The following is a 15,712-nucleotide window of genomic DNA, read 5'->3' as shown; positions in this document are numbered from 1 at the left end:
TACCCCTTATGAATATAGATACAAAATCCCCAACTCTAGGAAACTGAATCTAGCAACAAATAAAAAAAGGTCATACACCATGACCAAGTGAGATTTATAAAGTAATAAGACACTGGTTTAATATACAAAAATCAAGGAATGATTTAATAATAATAAAAATACAATCAGCTCAATAGATGCAGAAAAGTATTTGACAGAATTCAGTACCTTTTCATGATTTAAAAAAAAAAACAGTTGACAACCTAGAAATGTTATGAAACTTGTTCAATCTGATAAAAAGCATATATAAAGTGCCCGACTGTTAGTATTATACCTAATGGAGAAAGACTGAATATCTTCCCCTAAGACCAGAGAACAAGACTAGAACATCCACTGTCACCACTTTTATTCAGTTATACTAGAACTTCTAGCCAAGGCAATTAGGTTATTAAAAAATAAAAAAAGGCACCCATTCAGATTGTGAATGAAGAAATGTGACAGATCTTGGACACAGACTAAGGAATCCACTAAAAACTATTACAACTAATAAAGAAGCTCAACAATGTGGCTGGACATAAAATCAATACACAAAAATCAAATGTCTTCTATACACTGGCAACGAACAATTTAAAAAATTCCACTTATAATAGTATCAAGTAACACATGTAGGAATTAACTTAATAAACAAGTGTAACACTTGTGCATTGAAAACTAAAAAATGACGTTAAAATGAATCAAATACAATATAAATAAAAGTACATATATCCCAAGTTCATGGATCAGACAACTTAATATTGTTAAGATGGTAATACTCCCTAAATTGCTCTATATATTTAACATAATTTTTTAGAGGGATGTCTGGGTGGCTCAGCGGTTGAGCGTCTGTCTTCGGCTCAGGGTGTGATCTCGCGGTCCTCGGATCGAGCCCCACATCAGGATTCATGCATGGAGCCTGCTTCTCTCTCTACCTATGCCTCTACCCCTGCCTCTCTCTCTGTGTATCTCATGAATAAGCCAATAAAATCTTTAAGAAAAAAACCCATAATTTTTTAGAAACTGACAAGCTAAACATAAAATTCATATAGAAACAAAAGAAAATTGCAACAGCTAAAATAATCTTGAAAACAAAGAACAAAGGTGGAAGACTCATACTTCTTGAGTTTAAAACTTACTCCAGTTTTTCCAAAGAGAAATCCAGATGGTCAACACACAAGTAAAAAAATTGCTCAACATCACTCATCATTGGGGAAATACAAATCAAAACCACAATGAGATATCAACTCACAGCTGTCAGAATGGCTAAAATTAACACAGGAAGCAACACATATTGGTGAGGATACAGAGAAAGGAAAGCCCTCTTACATTGTTGGTGGGAATGCAAACTGGTGCAGCCACTCTGGAAAACAGTACAGAGGTTCCTCAAAAAGTTAAAAATAGAACACCCTATGATCCAGTAATTGCACTACTAAGTATTTACCCAAAAGATACAAAAATACTGATTCAAAGGGGCACATGCACCCCAATGTTTACAGAAGCATTATCAACACTAGCCAAATTATGAAAGAGCCCAAATGTCCACTGACTGATGAATGAAGAGTGGTATATGTACACAATGGAATATTACTCAGCTATCAAAAAAAGAATGAAATCTTGCCATTTCCAATGATGTGGATGGAGCTAGTCTGTACTATACTAAGCAAAATAAGTCAGAGAAAGACAATATACCAGAATGATTTCACTCACATTGGAATTTAAGAAACAAAACAGGGGAGCATATGGGAGAGAGAAAAAAACAGAGAGGGAAACAAACCATAAGAGACTCCTAACTACAGAGAACAAACAGGGTTGATGGAGGGGAGGTGGGCAGGGGATGGGCTAAATGGGTGATGGGCATTGAGGGCACTTGCTTTGGGCACTGGGTGTTATATGTAAGTGATGAATCACTAAATTCGACTTCTGAAATCAATATTAACTATATGTTACTAACTAGAATTTAAATAAGAATTTGAAAAAAGTTGAAAATAAATAAAAATTGTAAAAACTTACTACAAAGCTACAGTAATCTGAATAGTGTGGTACTGGCCTATGATAGACAAATATACCAATTTGGGTACCAAGACCATTCAATGAAGAACAAATAGTCTTCTCCACAAATAGTATTGGGGAAGCTGTATATACATATACAAAAGAATGAATTTGGATCCCTACAACATACCATACAAAATAAGTCAAAATGGACCATAAACCTAAATGTAAAAGGTAAAACTAAGAAATTTTAAAAGAAAAATAGGAATAAATCATCATCACTTTGGGTTTGGAAATGGTTTCACAAATAGGACACCAACAACATAACAACAGACAAGAAATAAATTAGACTTTATCATGTTTTATTAAGTTTGTGGTTCAAAGAATACCATTGGGAAAATGAAAAAAAAAGTAAACAGAATGAGATAAAATATTTATGTATCATATACCTGGTAAGGGACTTTTTTCTGGAACACAGAGAGAACACTCAGAACTCAGTAATAAAGACAACCTAACTGAAAAATAGCCAAAAGAATTTGGATACTTTTCTAAGGAAGATATATGAATGCCAATGAGGACATAAAACGATTCTCAACATCATCAGTCATCAAAGGCATGCAGATCAAAACCACAATGAACTCTTCACATCTCCTAAGATAGCTATAATCAAAAAGACGATAACAAGTGTTAGCAAATATGAGGAGATACTGGAAACCCTCATTCACTGCTTATGGAAATGTAAAATGGTGCAGCTGTTCTAGAAAACAGTGTGAAAGATTAAACATAAACACATGACCCGGCAATTCTATTTGTAGGTACATACTCAAGAGAAAGAAAACCATTTTCACAAAAACATGTACATAGCACCATTATTCAAAATAGCCAAGAAAGAAACAACTCATATGTCTACACATCAACAGATGAATAAACTCTGAAAACTGATATATCCCTATAATGGGATATTGTTCAGTCATAAATGGTAATAAAGTATAATACACAGTACAACTTGAATAAACCTTGAAAACATTAACTGAGTGAAAGAAGTCAGTCACAAGAGACCACATACTGTATGATTCCTTTTATAGCAACTATCCAAAATACGCAGCCTAGAAAGATACAGTATTTTTTAGAATGTTTCAAAAGTAAATAAATATTTTTAGATTATTATATTAAAGTTTTTAAAAAAACTTTTGCTAAAATGCTATTCAATTTCTACATAGAAATTTTTAAAAGATTAATAAGGATATGCAACTTTCCTATAAAAAATTTCCAGAAATTAACTCGCCACTTGATGTTAACATTTAGAAAATAAATGTAGACATTTCTTTGCCTTAATTCAACATTAAGAATATTTAAGAAAGTCAAATTTGCTGAATACGTTATTTTTTTGTATATTTTTTATTGGAGTTCGATTTTTTTGTAATTTTTTTTATTGGAGTTTGATTTGCCAACATATAGCATAACACCCAGTACTCATCCCGTCAAGTGCCCCCCACTGCTGAATACGTTATTGAATACTATGGTCCATTTTGTTCTTGTGACTGTAAAAATTCCAAAATTTTCGTCACACTGAAATTGGAAAAAACTATGCAAATATTTCATAAAGAGAGCTTCTTGAACACATACAGACAAGTATGTGTCAGGCCTAAAGACATGAAAGTTTGAACAAATCGATTTCAAAATTCTTTCCTACAAAAATTCTATACCTCAGCAATCAAATACAGTAATTCTCAAGGAAGGAGCAGGTGTATAAAAGAAATTTGTAACTATTCCAAATATGCCACAGAACGTATGAGACCAGGTGATGCTGACACTGCTGATTTAGGATCACACTTTGAAGAACGCAAATCTAGGGCACTTCTTTCTCTAAGTGTATGAGGTTTGAAACCATTTCCCAGGTGATTCTGATACACGTCTCAACACACACACACACCATCCACAATTACAGATCTACAACACCCTTTTCCTAGTAAAAATCCATCTTTGAAAGGAATCATATCTTAATAAACTCAATTAAATCTTCAATTCACTAATGCAATATTTATCCAAAATTTTCCTCAAACCTCATCTGTAAACCCAAATAAATTTCTTCTGAAGTTCAAAAGAAATCCAAAATATGCTGCAAAAGTTTTAAGTGATACATTCTCATTCTCGTAGAAGGAATATAATCAAATAGATTTTATAACCTGAATTGAAAAAAAATAAAATTGAACTAACAATATATTCTCTTATAGTGTGTCTGTAACTAGTTAGATCTCAAGTTTACCAAAGATGAAATGTTTTATACACACTTCCAAGTACAATTCTCTTTATAGACTTTAAGCCAAAATCTTGGCTCCTGGAAGTATATGTAATTGTGTTGATTAGTTTTATGGGTTTCTTGATTATGAGGAAACTGGATAGAGAATGGACCTAATATGAATGGATTTGAAGTTCAATGACTGTGAAGAATTCAGTCATTTCCTGTTCCACACCTTGGCAACTTAATAGGTTGCTGGCACATAGTAAGAATTAAGAAACTGTCCTATTCAAAAAGCAATTACAGAGGCTTGCACTAACAAGATAAACCTAGGCTTGTTACTTTGTGATGAAATAAGTAGTAGAAATGTCCCAAAGACGCACAGAATCTCTCATTAAGACTATTTGTAGAACATCTATTTATTTAATTATATCTTTACATGAAATCGGCCCTACGAAAAACTTCATAGAAACTGTGATTTTCACTAGGAACAAATAAACACGTTGGCAAACTCTAACCAATTTATGTTTTCATAACATATAAACATATTTATCTTAGTCACACCATGATTCCTTCTAAACCATTCCTTCTTCTTTTTAGCAGAGAAGAACCTTAGAGGTTGGTGATTTAGCTTTCTTTTCAAATGAATGAATGAGATTAAATGGAAGCAAAGTGATAGCCACAGTTCATAAATAGCTTTTATTAAACATATTAAATTAAATTGTTTAAAGGAGTATTAGGCCTTTCCATTCTAGCTTTAAAGGGGGAAATGTTGGGGTGCCTGGGTGGCTCAGTGGTTGAGCGTCTGGCTTTGGTTCAGGTTGCGATCTTAGGGTCCTGGGATCGAGTCCCGCATTAGGCTCCCTGCATGGAGCCTGCTTCTCCCTCTGCTTGTGTCTCTGCCTCTCTCTGTGTGTCTCTCATGAATAAGTAAATAAAATCTTTAAAAAAGTGTGTGTGGGGGGGAGTATTTTTGTTACTTGGAGTACAAAAAATATCAGAAGAGTATTATTATCACAGTATTTATACCATACACTTAAGGAACCATTATCATGACAATTATGATACCTGGGAGATTACAGGAAAATGCCTTATTTCATCATTTTCTGGCTAGTCTTCTAGTATCAAAAACTACAACAGATCAGGCTGGCATACGGACCTACAATTAAATAATTTCAATAAGAAACCTTACATTTATAAGAACGTATTTTAAAATAGGCATTATCTGCAAACAAACAGTAGAATTAGTCAAGCAGCCAATGAGTACATATATCCATACCCATGAAAAGTAAAAATCCCTCCTATCTAGATCTTCATTTCCCATTTCAAAAGGCAACCATAGGTAGAATTTTTATCTTCTAAGAGATTTTCTAATTATATACTAATACATATACCTTTTAATACAAATGACAATCTTCTATGAACCTTTCTGTATTTTGTTTCTTCATTTGCTAAAATGTATGGATGTTGACTACAATTCATATAACATTACTCTTTTGAACGGCTGTACCAGTTTATTTAACTGGCCTATTTTTTTAAAGCTTTTATTTAAATTCCAGTTAGTTAACATCCACTATCACATTAGTTTCAGGTATACAATATATTGATTGAACGCTTCCATACAACACCCTGTGCTCATCACAGATGCACTCCTTAATCCCCATCACTTTTTTCATCCCCCCATTCAACTGTCAGTTTTAATTGGCTTATTAATGATCAAAATTTAAACTGTTTCTTAATACATGCAATTAAAAACATACCAAAACAGACTTATATATACTTAAACATATTTTGTGTACCTCCGTATTAAATTACTGGGGGGAGAATTGCTGTTTCAAGCTTTTGTGCATTTGTATTCTGACATAATTATCAAACTACTCCAAAGAATTTGAATAGATTCATGTGAGACAAAAATGTCTTAGATTACTAATATGTTTATCAACATTTTTGTAACTAACAATCTGAAAGGTACATTTTTATGTTCCATATCTAATTAGGAAGTTGAGTTTTTATTATGTTTAAAATAATTTGTTGGGGCACCTGGGTGGCTCAGTACATTAAGCGGCTGCCTTCCACCCAAGTCAGAGTGCCTGGGATTGAGCCCCCAGGTGGGCTCTCTGCCCATCTGCTTGCTCATCAGGGAATCTACTTCTCCCTCTTCCTCTGCTCCGCCCCCTTCCTTCCCCCCCACCTGGGCTGAAATTTGCATCTCCATTTCTGTGAACTATCATTTGTCCATTTTTCTGTTTGTCTATTTTTTGAGATTTTCTTTTTGTGACTTATACAAATACTATTAGAATTTAAGAATTTCCCCCCAAATTTGCCATTTATTTTTTCTGCATTTTTGCCATACATTCTTTTTTGCTTTTGTAGTCTAATTGTATTTTTCTTTTTTAAGCATCGCTCTCTCATTCTGAAGTACTGTAAAGGTTAATTTTAATTTAAGTACAATGCTGCTGAAATACATAAAGAGCATGAACATTCCTTTATTTTTTTTGTTTATAAAAGTGTTAACAGGCTGTGAAATCCCTCAGGCAAAAGTTCAGCTAGCTCTAATATTAAGAAAGCAAGTAAAGGAAGGGATTTTCAAAGGAAGAAGCTGAAAGAGGACATTCAAAACCAAAGTAAATGAAGAGAACATGGAAAGCTGTATGAAAGAAAATGTCTTTCTACATTAAATGATAACTAATATGCCCAGATAGAAGTTACTCTATATAAATTACTAGTTACACTTTCAAGTTCTTTATTATTTTTCCTATTATAAAAACATCACTTTTTCCTTAAACAGTCATACATATTACAACTAAGAGAACATGAACACACATAATTCAGTCTATGTTCGAAACTATTTACAAAAATGTTACTGTATACATATTCTATTTATATACATATACATTATATATACTGTGTTTCAACTTGTTTTTTGTGTTCTTATGCTTTGGACACATTTCCACTTTACAACATCTAGAGCTATCAAATGTTTTAAACTTTACATTATTCCCCCCCTTTGGATGTACCATAAATTATGTAACCAAATCCCAATCAATGGTTATGAAACCGTTTCCAAGTTTTCTGTATTACAACAGTACTACTGTGAATATCTTCGACACAGATTTTTATTTGCATGCTTAGGAGAATGACAAATTCCAGTAAGTGAATGAAATTCGAAAAATGTAATAGCTTGATATCACCATAAAAAAGTTTTACCAATACATTTTTACAAAGAGTTTGTTACACTGTATTTCTCTCATCACATTATCAACAATACTGAGTATTATCCGACTTTCAAAATTAGTAAAACATGCAAAAACTCTTACTTTAATTGCGTTTTTCAGATAATTAGCCTGGCTGAGTCTTCTGCTTCTCATTTGCATTTCTCTTGCTTTGAATGGCCTCTTTGTATCCTCAAATTGGATTGCTGATTTTAAAAGTCATTAATAAGAGTTCTAGGCATATTATTATAATTAGCTCTTTTCCTGTTAACCATTTCTCTCTTTGTATGTTTTCTGCATACAAATGTTAGTAGGAGTCCGGTGCTTAAATAGGCTGTAGTTTTTTGTATCAATTTCAAAAACACTTTTCCCACAGGCCATGCTCACAAACTCTTCCAGGTTTTCTTCTTTACTTTTAGGTTTCTTACATTTAGATTTAAATTAATAAGTCATCTAGATCACATTCATGTGCTAAGAGTGAGAGAGAGTTCCAGTTTTATTATTAGTTTTCCAAAATAAATACCTGATTATTTAAGCATGATCAATTACATGTAATTTCTTCCCCACTACCTGATTTAAAATGCACGTTTATAAAAAGGCAGCATTCCTTTTATTCTAAAATCTGTCTCTTTAATTTCATTGATTTGCCTGGCCTATTCCGTATTCCACTTTTAATCACTATAGCTTGATATACCTATTTATTATGTAGTAAAATATATATACTGTCTTTCTACATAAGCTAAACAAACAGCTGACTTAGATACAAAAAAATTCAGTTAGAAAGCTATTAAATATATATAGTCTCTTAGAGAAATTATATCTTTAGGAAAATGTTATGTATTTTATTGCATTTTTACCTGTACATGCAATGTATTCTCACATCTGTAAGTGGTTAACTTTTTAATAGGTTTTTCAGTTACATGTTATTCCATGCTAAATTGAATGGTTTATTATGTTCCATTTTTTTTTTTATGTACAGAACATCCATTGATATATCTATTAGTTATGGTTGGATGCAATTGGACACTATTAAAATTTTTTTCTGATATTTCCAGTTGTTTCCTATAGACATTCAAAACACACAATCACATCATATGTAAAGAAAAAATAATTTTGTGTCTTTTTCCTAATCAGAAAGTTAATGTGCTCTCTTGCCTAAGGTCACTGGCCCATGGAATTCACAATAACTTCACTGAGTGTCTTGATGAGCTTCCTTGGCTTTCCCAAGTCTAATGGAAACCAGGCTGGTCTTTCAAGATTAACCAAGACAACTGAGTAAAATATTAAATCTATACTCTTTTAAGTAGTTGGGAAATCAACCTTGATGCTTAATATCTTCATCTGTACTTTTTTTGGTAGCTATATTTCAAACATGCAATAAAAAGTTAAAAACTCACCTGAATTGGGACGCCTGGATGGCTCAGGGGTTGAGCGTCTGCCTTCAGCTCAGGGGCGTGATCCTAGAGACCCAGGATCGAGTCCGACGTCGGGCTCCCTGCGTGGGGCCTGCTTCTTTCTATGCCTGTGTCTCTGCCTCTCTCTCTCTCTCTCTGTCTCTCTCATGTATAAATAAATAAAATCTTAGGGAAAAAAAAAAAAACTCACCTGAATTGTATATCCTAGGATAAAAAGACGAGAAAATAAATGAAAGAAAAATCTGTCTTGACTCATAAACGTTTTATTTATTTTTTATTTTTTTGAAGATTGTATTTATTTATTCGACAGAGAGAGAGAGAGAAGCAGAGGCACAGGCAGGGGGAGAAGCAGGCTCCATGCAGGGAGCCCGACGCGGGACTCGATCCCAGGACCCCAGGATCACGCCCTGGGCTGAAGGCAGGCGCTAAAGCACTGAGCCACCCAGGGATCCCCAAACGTTTTACATTTTAAACTTTTACGTATCTAGATATTCATGAGAGACAGAAAGAGAGAGAGAGAGAGAGAGAGAGAGAGAGAGGCAGAGACCCAGGCACAGGGAGAAGCAGGCTCCACGCAGGAGCCCGAGCCCGACGCGGGCCTCGATCCCGGGTCTCCAGGTCACGCCCCGGGCTGCAGGCGGCGCTGCCCCGCCGCGCCCCCGGGCTGCCCGAGGGCAGTTACCTCCCCCGGTCGCCCGCGCTCCTATACAGAGGAAAGTCTCCTCTTTCCCCGCCGCCGCCGCCAGATGCGCTGAGAAGTCGGCGCAAACCCTTCCCGCGCGGATCCCGAGCCGACGGCGAGCGCGGCGCCCGCGGAGGCCTGCAAGGCCGGGGCGGGGGGGGGGGGGGTGGGGGTGGGCCGAGAGCTAGGACCCGGGCTGCGCGACCCAGACCCGCGCGGCGACAGCGGCCCGCGGCGCCCGGAGGCCCCAGGAGGCGCCCGGAGGCCCCGGCGGGGCGGGAGCGGCCGCCGTCCCAGAGCGCCCCCTCCGGCCCGGCCCCCCGCAGCCCCCGCAGCGCAGCCCCGCCTCGCGCCCCGAGGCCCCGCACCCGGACCGCGCCGCGCGCACTCCCAGCCCGGGCCGCCGCCGCCGCCGCCGCCCCTGCGCCCGGCCCCGCTCACCGCAGCCCGCGGTCCGCCGCTCGCCCGCCCGCGACGCCCCGCCCGGGGTCCGAGTCCCGGCGGCGCGGCGAGAGGGAGCGGGGCAGGGGCGGGCGGAGGCGGGCCTCCCGCAGGCTCGGCCAATCCGCGCCCGGAGGGGCGGGGCATCGCGGGCCCGGGGGCGTGTCCTGGGCCTCGGGCCCCGCCCCCCACGCCTGGCGCTCGGCGGTCCCGGGGGTGGGGCGCGGGGCTGCGGGCCTGGGCGGCGGGGGCCGGGGTGCGGGGGCCGGGGTGCCGCGGCTCTAGCGCGAGGGCAGAGACAGGTGAGGGGTGCACGGGGGAGGCGCCCCGCTGCCGGAGACGCCTGAGCGGGAAGGACCGGGAGAAACCGCCCTTGTGCAGGAGCCCGGTTCAGTTGCCTCTGCGCCCCCCGCCCCCACCCCCCACCCGGCCCTTGGCTTGGAGAACTGGCCTCGGCCGTGCAAGGCCAGCGGGCAACAGGCGCGAGCCCAGGCCCATTGGGTGCCCCCGCCCCGCTGGTCGGTGGAGGCCACTGGGATGCGGGCGGGAGGGAGCCCAGGAGAGCGGGGGTGCCCAGGTCGCTGACCTCGGGACAGGAAAGGTCATTTGCTAATTGCCATTGTTAGGCACCAATGCCTTTTCCAAGCTCCTGGGGGTTCAGGTCTCTGGTGGGCCCTGGGGAGCAGCTCAGTCCCCTGACTGGAGCTCGGGGCGTCTAAAGGCCCCCGACGGTATAAAAAAAAAAAATCGGACACTGGACCGAAGTAAATTAGGTTAAGCTCTGAAGAGTACGTGGCGGCGCTCCAGCATGGGGGAAGTTTGGACCGGGGAAGGCATATGGGAGTTCTGGAATTTCCCATTTTCCTTTGTATGCAACTTGTTAATATGCATGTGAGAGTAGATTTTTAAAAAAATTCGTCTTGTATTTCTCAGTAATAATTGCACAAGACGTTACAGAAACACAGAAGTAAATTTATATGGAAAGCACAAAACACACCGGTGCCAAAACTACAGCAAAACAGAATACTATTCATTAGCTTTGTTCTAAATTCTTGACAGTGATGAGAAATTGAGCAATGGCCATCCCCAATGGCCACATGAAAAAGTTCAAAAGCAAAACATGTTTTGTGTAAAAACACACTCCTTTGACGGTGGGAGGGGGTAGTGGTAAACAAAATAATTGGAAGTGTGTCTTATGCCCAAAGCAGAAATTTTGAGGGGAATAAAAATGATTCAAACCCATGTCTTTCTGGGACCCTGGGTGGCGCAGCGGTTTGGCGCCTGCCTTTGGCCCAGGGCGTGATCCTGGAGACCCGGGATCGAGTCCCACATCGGGCTCCCGGTGCATGGAGCCTGCTTCTCCCTCTGCCTGTGTCTCTGCCTCTCTCCCTCTCTGTGTGACTATCATAAATAAATAAAAATTAAAAAAAAAAAACCCATGTCTTTCTAAAATTCCTGATCTGATGACATTTCTACTTGAATACTTCAAGGGATAGCAAGTTCATTATTTTTTGTATTGATTCTATTTTAGTTGTCCTGCTTCCCGGCTACACTTTGTATTATTTTTTTACTAGTTGTTCTTACATTACCACAGTCTGCTTAAAGTTAATATTGTACTTCGTCATTTTAATAAGATTAAGAAATTCCCAACAGGACTTTTTGGTTCCTGAATGCTATGGGCCATTGCTCTTTAGGCTTTACATACACACAAATTATAAACTACTTAATAAAATGTTTTCTTTTGATAAAGCAGTTGGTTGTCTTTTACAGATATTGAGAGAAGAAAAAGATAACTTTTATATTTATCCACATACAGATAACTTTTGCTTTTCATTTTTTCTTGTAAAGACTTATCTCACTTTCCTTTAGGCTGGAGAATTTCCTTTGGTATTTCTTGTAGTTCAGAACAGCTACAAACAAATTCTCACACCTTTTTTAATCTAAAAATGTTTTTATCTCATATGCATCTTAATGGTATCTTCACTGAATATAGAATTTTGAGTGACCAGATTTTTTTTCCCTTCTCCTACAGTTTTAACTTCCATTTTTATCAGCTAGGGTTCATATTATTGTTTTGAGCTGAAATTGTTTAGTTTTAGTTTTCTACAGTTTATGATATGTGGTTTTCCTTGCATTTATCCTACTTAGTGTCCTCTGAGTGTCATAGATATGTAGATTGATAATGGTAAACTTTTAACCATTATTTCTTTAAATTACTTTCCTAACCCATTGTTGCTCTTTCCTTTCCCTCTGTGAATTCAATTATGTTAGACCACTTAATGTTGCCTCATAGGTCACCAAGACATTTACTTTTCTTTCCAATTTTTTTTTCTCCTTAAATTGAATAACTTCTATGGATAACTCTTCATAATATTCTGGCCTTATTTCAATCTGCTGTTAAGCCTATTATGGATATTACACTTTTCAGTTCTAGTATTTCTGTTTGGTTCTTTTTCACAGTTTCTGTGTACCTAGTGAGACTGCATACCTGTTCCTTCATTTTGACCATCATTTTTTAAAAATTATTAAACATATTTACAATACCTGTTCACTATTCCAATATGTGATTCACCTTGGGATCTGTTTTTATAAGTTGCTTTTTATTTTTTATTTTTTTTGACAGAGTCACAATTTTCTGTTTCTTGGGATGTATATGAATATTTTATGGTGTATAGGATATTATAGATAATGTAGTACTTTTGATTTTTGTCTTCTTCCTCTGAAAAGAATTAATTATTCTCTGACATGCAATTGAAGGTAAATCATCTTTAACTTCTGGAACATTTGGTTTATACTATATTAAGGCCAGTCTATCAAATGCCTGAAAGTATTACCAAGCTACTCTATGCCCTTAGCAGTACTCATATTCTAAACTCTATTTCCTTGCAGTGAACAGCAACTGAAATCTCTATTCAGTCCTTTTGGCTGCTACTTTCTGCTGGCATCACTGGAGTCTCTCTAGCACATGTAAAGTTTAGCAGTCAGCCAAGGATTTTAGGGCTTTTTATGAGCAGGTATTAATGTTCTTCCCTCTGTGTCACCTTACTCTCTTATATCACTCTCAATGTGGAGCCTGAGATCTCCTCACTGACATCACAAGTCACTAAACCTGAAGCATTCTACTGGTGTTCTAGATGCCCTGCACCTGAAGACTGGAAAATGTTTGCAGGGAAAAGGCTGTATAAACATAGATCTCACTTAGTTATATAATACCCTCTTTTACCGGTCAAATCCCCTACAGTTTTGGTCTGCTTTTGACAGCTCTCCAATGTCTTCAAATAGTTGTTTTTAAATTCTTTCAGGTTTATTATCATTATCAATGGGAGAGTTATCCCTGTACAAGCTAACTTATTATTATTGAAACTTTAACTCTCACAAATTCATAACATTTTCAAGCAGTTTATTGCTAGATAAACCAAACTGTTAGAAAACTCTTTTATTTTTTAAAGATTTTCTCTGTTTATTTGAGAGAGACAGCAGAGAGAGAGAGAGAGAGAGAGAGAGAGCATGTGAGAGGAGGGGCAGAGGGAGAGGGTAAAGCCAACTCCCCACTGATTAGGGAGCCTGATGAAGGACTCTATCCCAGGACTCTGGGATCACACACCTGAGCTGAAGGCAGGTGCTTAACCGACTGAGCCACCCAGGCACCCCAGAAAGCTCTTTTTATTAAACAAAATCTATACCAACAAGGCATTCTTTGTTTTTTCTTGATTCTATTTTTTGTTCCAAAAGAGAATATGTTTCTTACTTTAATTCAGTAGCCTTTTAAGTGATTAAGTTGCTGTACACTTTTCCTTAAATATTTTCTTCCTAGGATTGAACAGCTTTTTTTTTGCTATTTCTATTTGTCATGATTGCAGATTCCTTTCATTGAGATTACTTTCCTTAGAGTTATTAATTGTTTTCTAGTAATTGGTCTGATACTTACGTAACACAGTGAAATATCAGTAGAGCTCTATTAGTGAGGTCCGATTACATTAGCTTTATTGGCATATTAACAGTTTCTAGTATATTTGTGGTGATTAAACCCCAACATTAATTACCCTGGAGTCTGTCTTTTCATTGTATACTAGAGAAATTTTACTTATTAGTATCTGGTAGATGACCTTGTATTTCCTGACCTCAGTTCTTTAGTCCAATTAGGTCTGTATATAAGGAATAAGGGAAATGGAACCCAAAGAATTTTGATGAAAGAGGAAACAAAGATAACAAGAAATGAGAGGAGACTGAAGTTGGGGGTGGAGGGAGATGAGCATGGTGGGAGGAGGGTTCTTCCTAGCAATTAAAGTAATAGCTTGATGGTTTTGCCAGCAAACAATATATGGCAGATTGCCCAGTTCTCAATGATAATCCTCCTTGCTGCTCTCAACATTTTTGGAGTCCAAAGTACCTCATGGCTCCCACAGTGTTCATACATTATAACATTGACCAGGAAAATAAACTTTCCTTCCAACTAATCAGTGCAAGGAGAGTATTTGGACAATGGGAAATATTTCCATTTTATGCAGCATTAGATATGAACAGGATGCCAGCAACAATAGGAGTATTGGACAATGGGAAATATTTCTATTTCATGCAGCATGATGTGACGTGAGCAGGATGCCAGCAACAATATGCTTTGGGGGTAAAGTTTCCCATTGTCAGATTTCTCCTTATGGATGGACTTGACACAAATGTGTTTCAAGCTGACTTCTCTGGCACATTAACCAGGGAAAGTCAGTCAAAACAGAAATCCTTGTAATGAAATGGTTTCTCTCCAGAGCACATGCAATGGAAGGTTTTTTTTGTTTTTGTTTTTGTTTTTTTTCTCTCTTACCTGCTGACTTAGGGCTCATTTAGGGAGGCCTCACCCTGAAACTCATTTAATGGTAATTAAAGAAACATAATCTGGTTAGCCATTTATAGGGGATATCATCAAACTAGCTCTTTAAGGCTATAGATACTGTGTCTACATGAGCAAACTGACTTTTTATTTTAGAAACAGAAACTCCTATTTTGCCTATATAATTTCATCTTCTTCATTCAACCCATTTTGTGGGTTTAAGCTCCTCAGCCTCATGACGAAAATTAGATGTAGCCTATTGAGGTTAATTTGAATCTGTATTCTGTTAACATATCACGTTAGCTTTTTCTTAGGTTTTGTCATATTTATGTCCACTTTTTTATGTCTACATTCATATCATTGATACAAATGCTGGAATAAATAATCTGTTAAGTCACTATTAGAGGCTGATCTCAGGATGACAGAAATTCAGTGACAATACTTTCTATAATTATTTTACCAGCTAAAAATCCACTTAGACTATCCTGTTATGTAATCCCCCTATTTTTCATGCCCAAAGCAATTAAAATGAAGATTTCTGCTACATGTATGTTGGAAACAATGTTAATCATGGTACTCTCATGATCTTTCTATAGTGACAAGCAGGAAAGGAAATGTTTCCATTTTATGAGTTTTGATATTTGAGAACAGAAAATTGTTAATGTTGTTCACCACTCCTTTTGCTAAGTGCTCCCATACTATTATTCAAAAAAAGCCCCATAAATTTGCCTAAAATTGACATTGCAGTGTACTGTGGGTTGAATTGCATCCCTCTAAAAGATTAGTTAGTACCCTAACCCTTGGTACCTGTACATGTGATCTTATTTGGACATAGGGTCTTTACAGATGTAATCAAATTAAGATGAGACCATACTAAATTGGGCTGATCCTAATCCA

At 37.9% G+C, this 15,712-nt stretch overlaps 1 protein-coding gene across 8 annotated transcripts in view; it reads right to left on the bottom strand.

Moving 5' to 3' along the window:
* Window positions 1-10,067, bottom strand: part of PLSCR4 (phospholipid scramblase 4) — a 40,977-nt gene extending 30,910 nt beyond the window's left edge. For 2 of the 8 annotated variants that reach the window (XM_072792370.1, XM_072792375.1), the window contains exons 1-2: window positions 8,853-9,275; window positions 5,312-5,402 (exon numbers count right to left, since the gene is read on the bottom strand). The gene's annotated coding sequence lies outside the window, so the exon portion shown is untranslated. Of the gene's footprint in view, window positions 1-5,311; window positions 5,403-7,560; window positions 7,770-8,852; window positions 9,276-9,993 lie in introns of those variants that run through there. The other 6 variants (XM_072792371.1, XM_072792376.1, XM_072792372.1 and 3 more) reach the window with 5 other exon arrangements.
* Window positions 10,068-15,712: the final 5,645 nt, after the last annotated feature.

Source organism: Canis lupus, chromosome 22 (assembly GCF_048164855.1).
Source record: "Canis lupus baileyi chromosome 22, mCanLup2.hap1, whole genome shotgun sequence".
Taxonomy (NCBI): Eukaryota; Metazoa; Chordata; class Mammalia; order Carnivora; family Canidae; genus Canis; species Canis lupus.
This window is presented reverse-complemented; position numbering and strand designations above follow the sequence as displayed.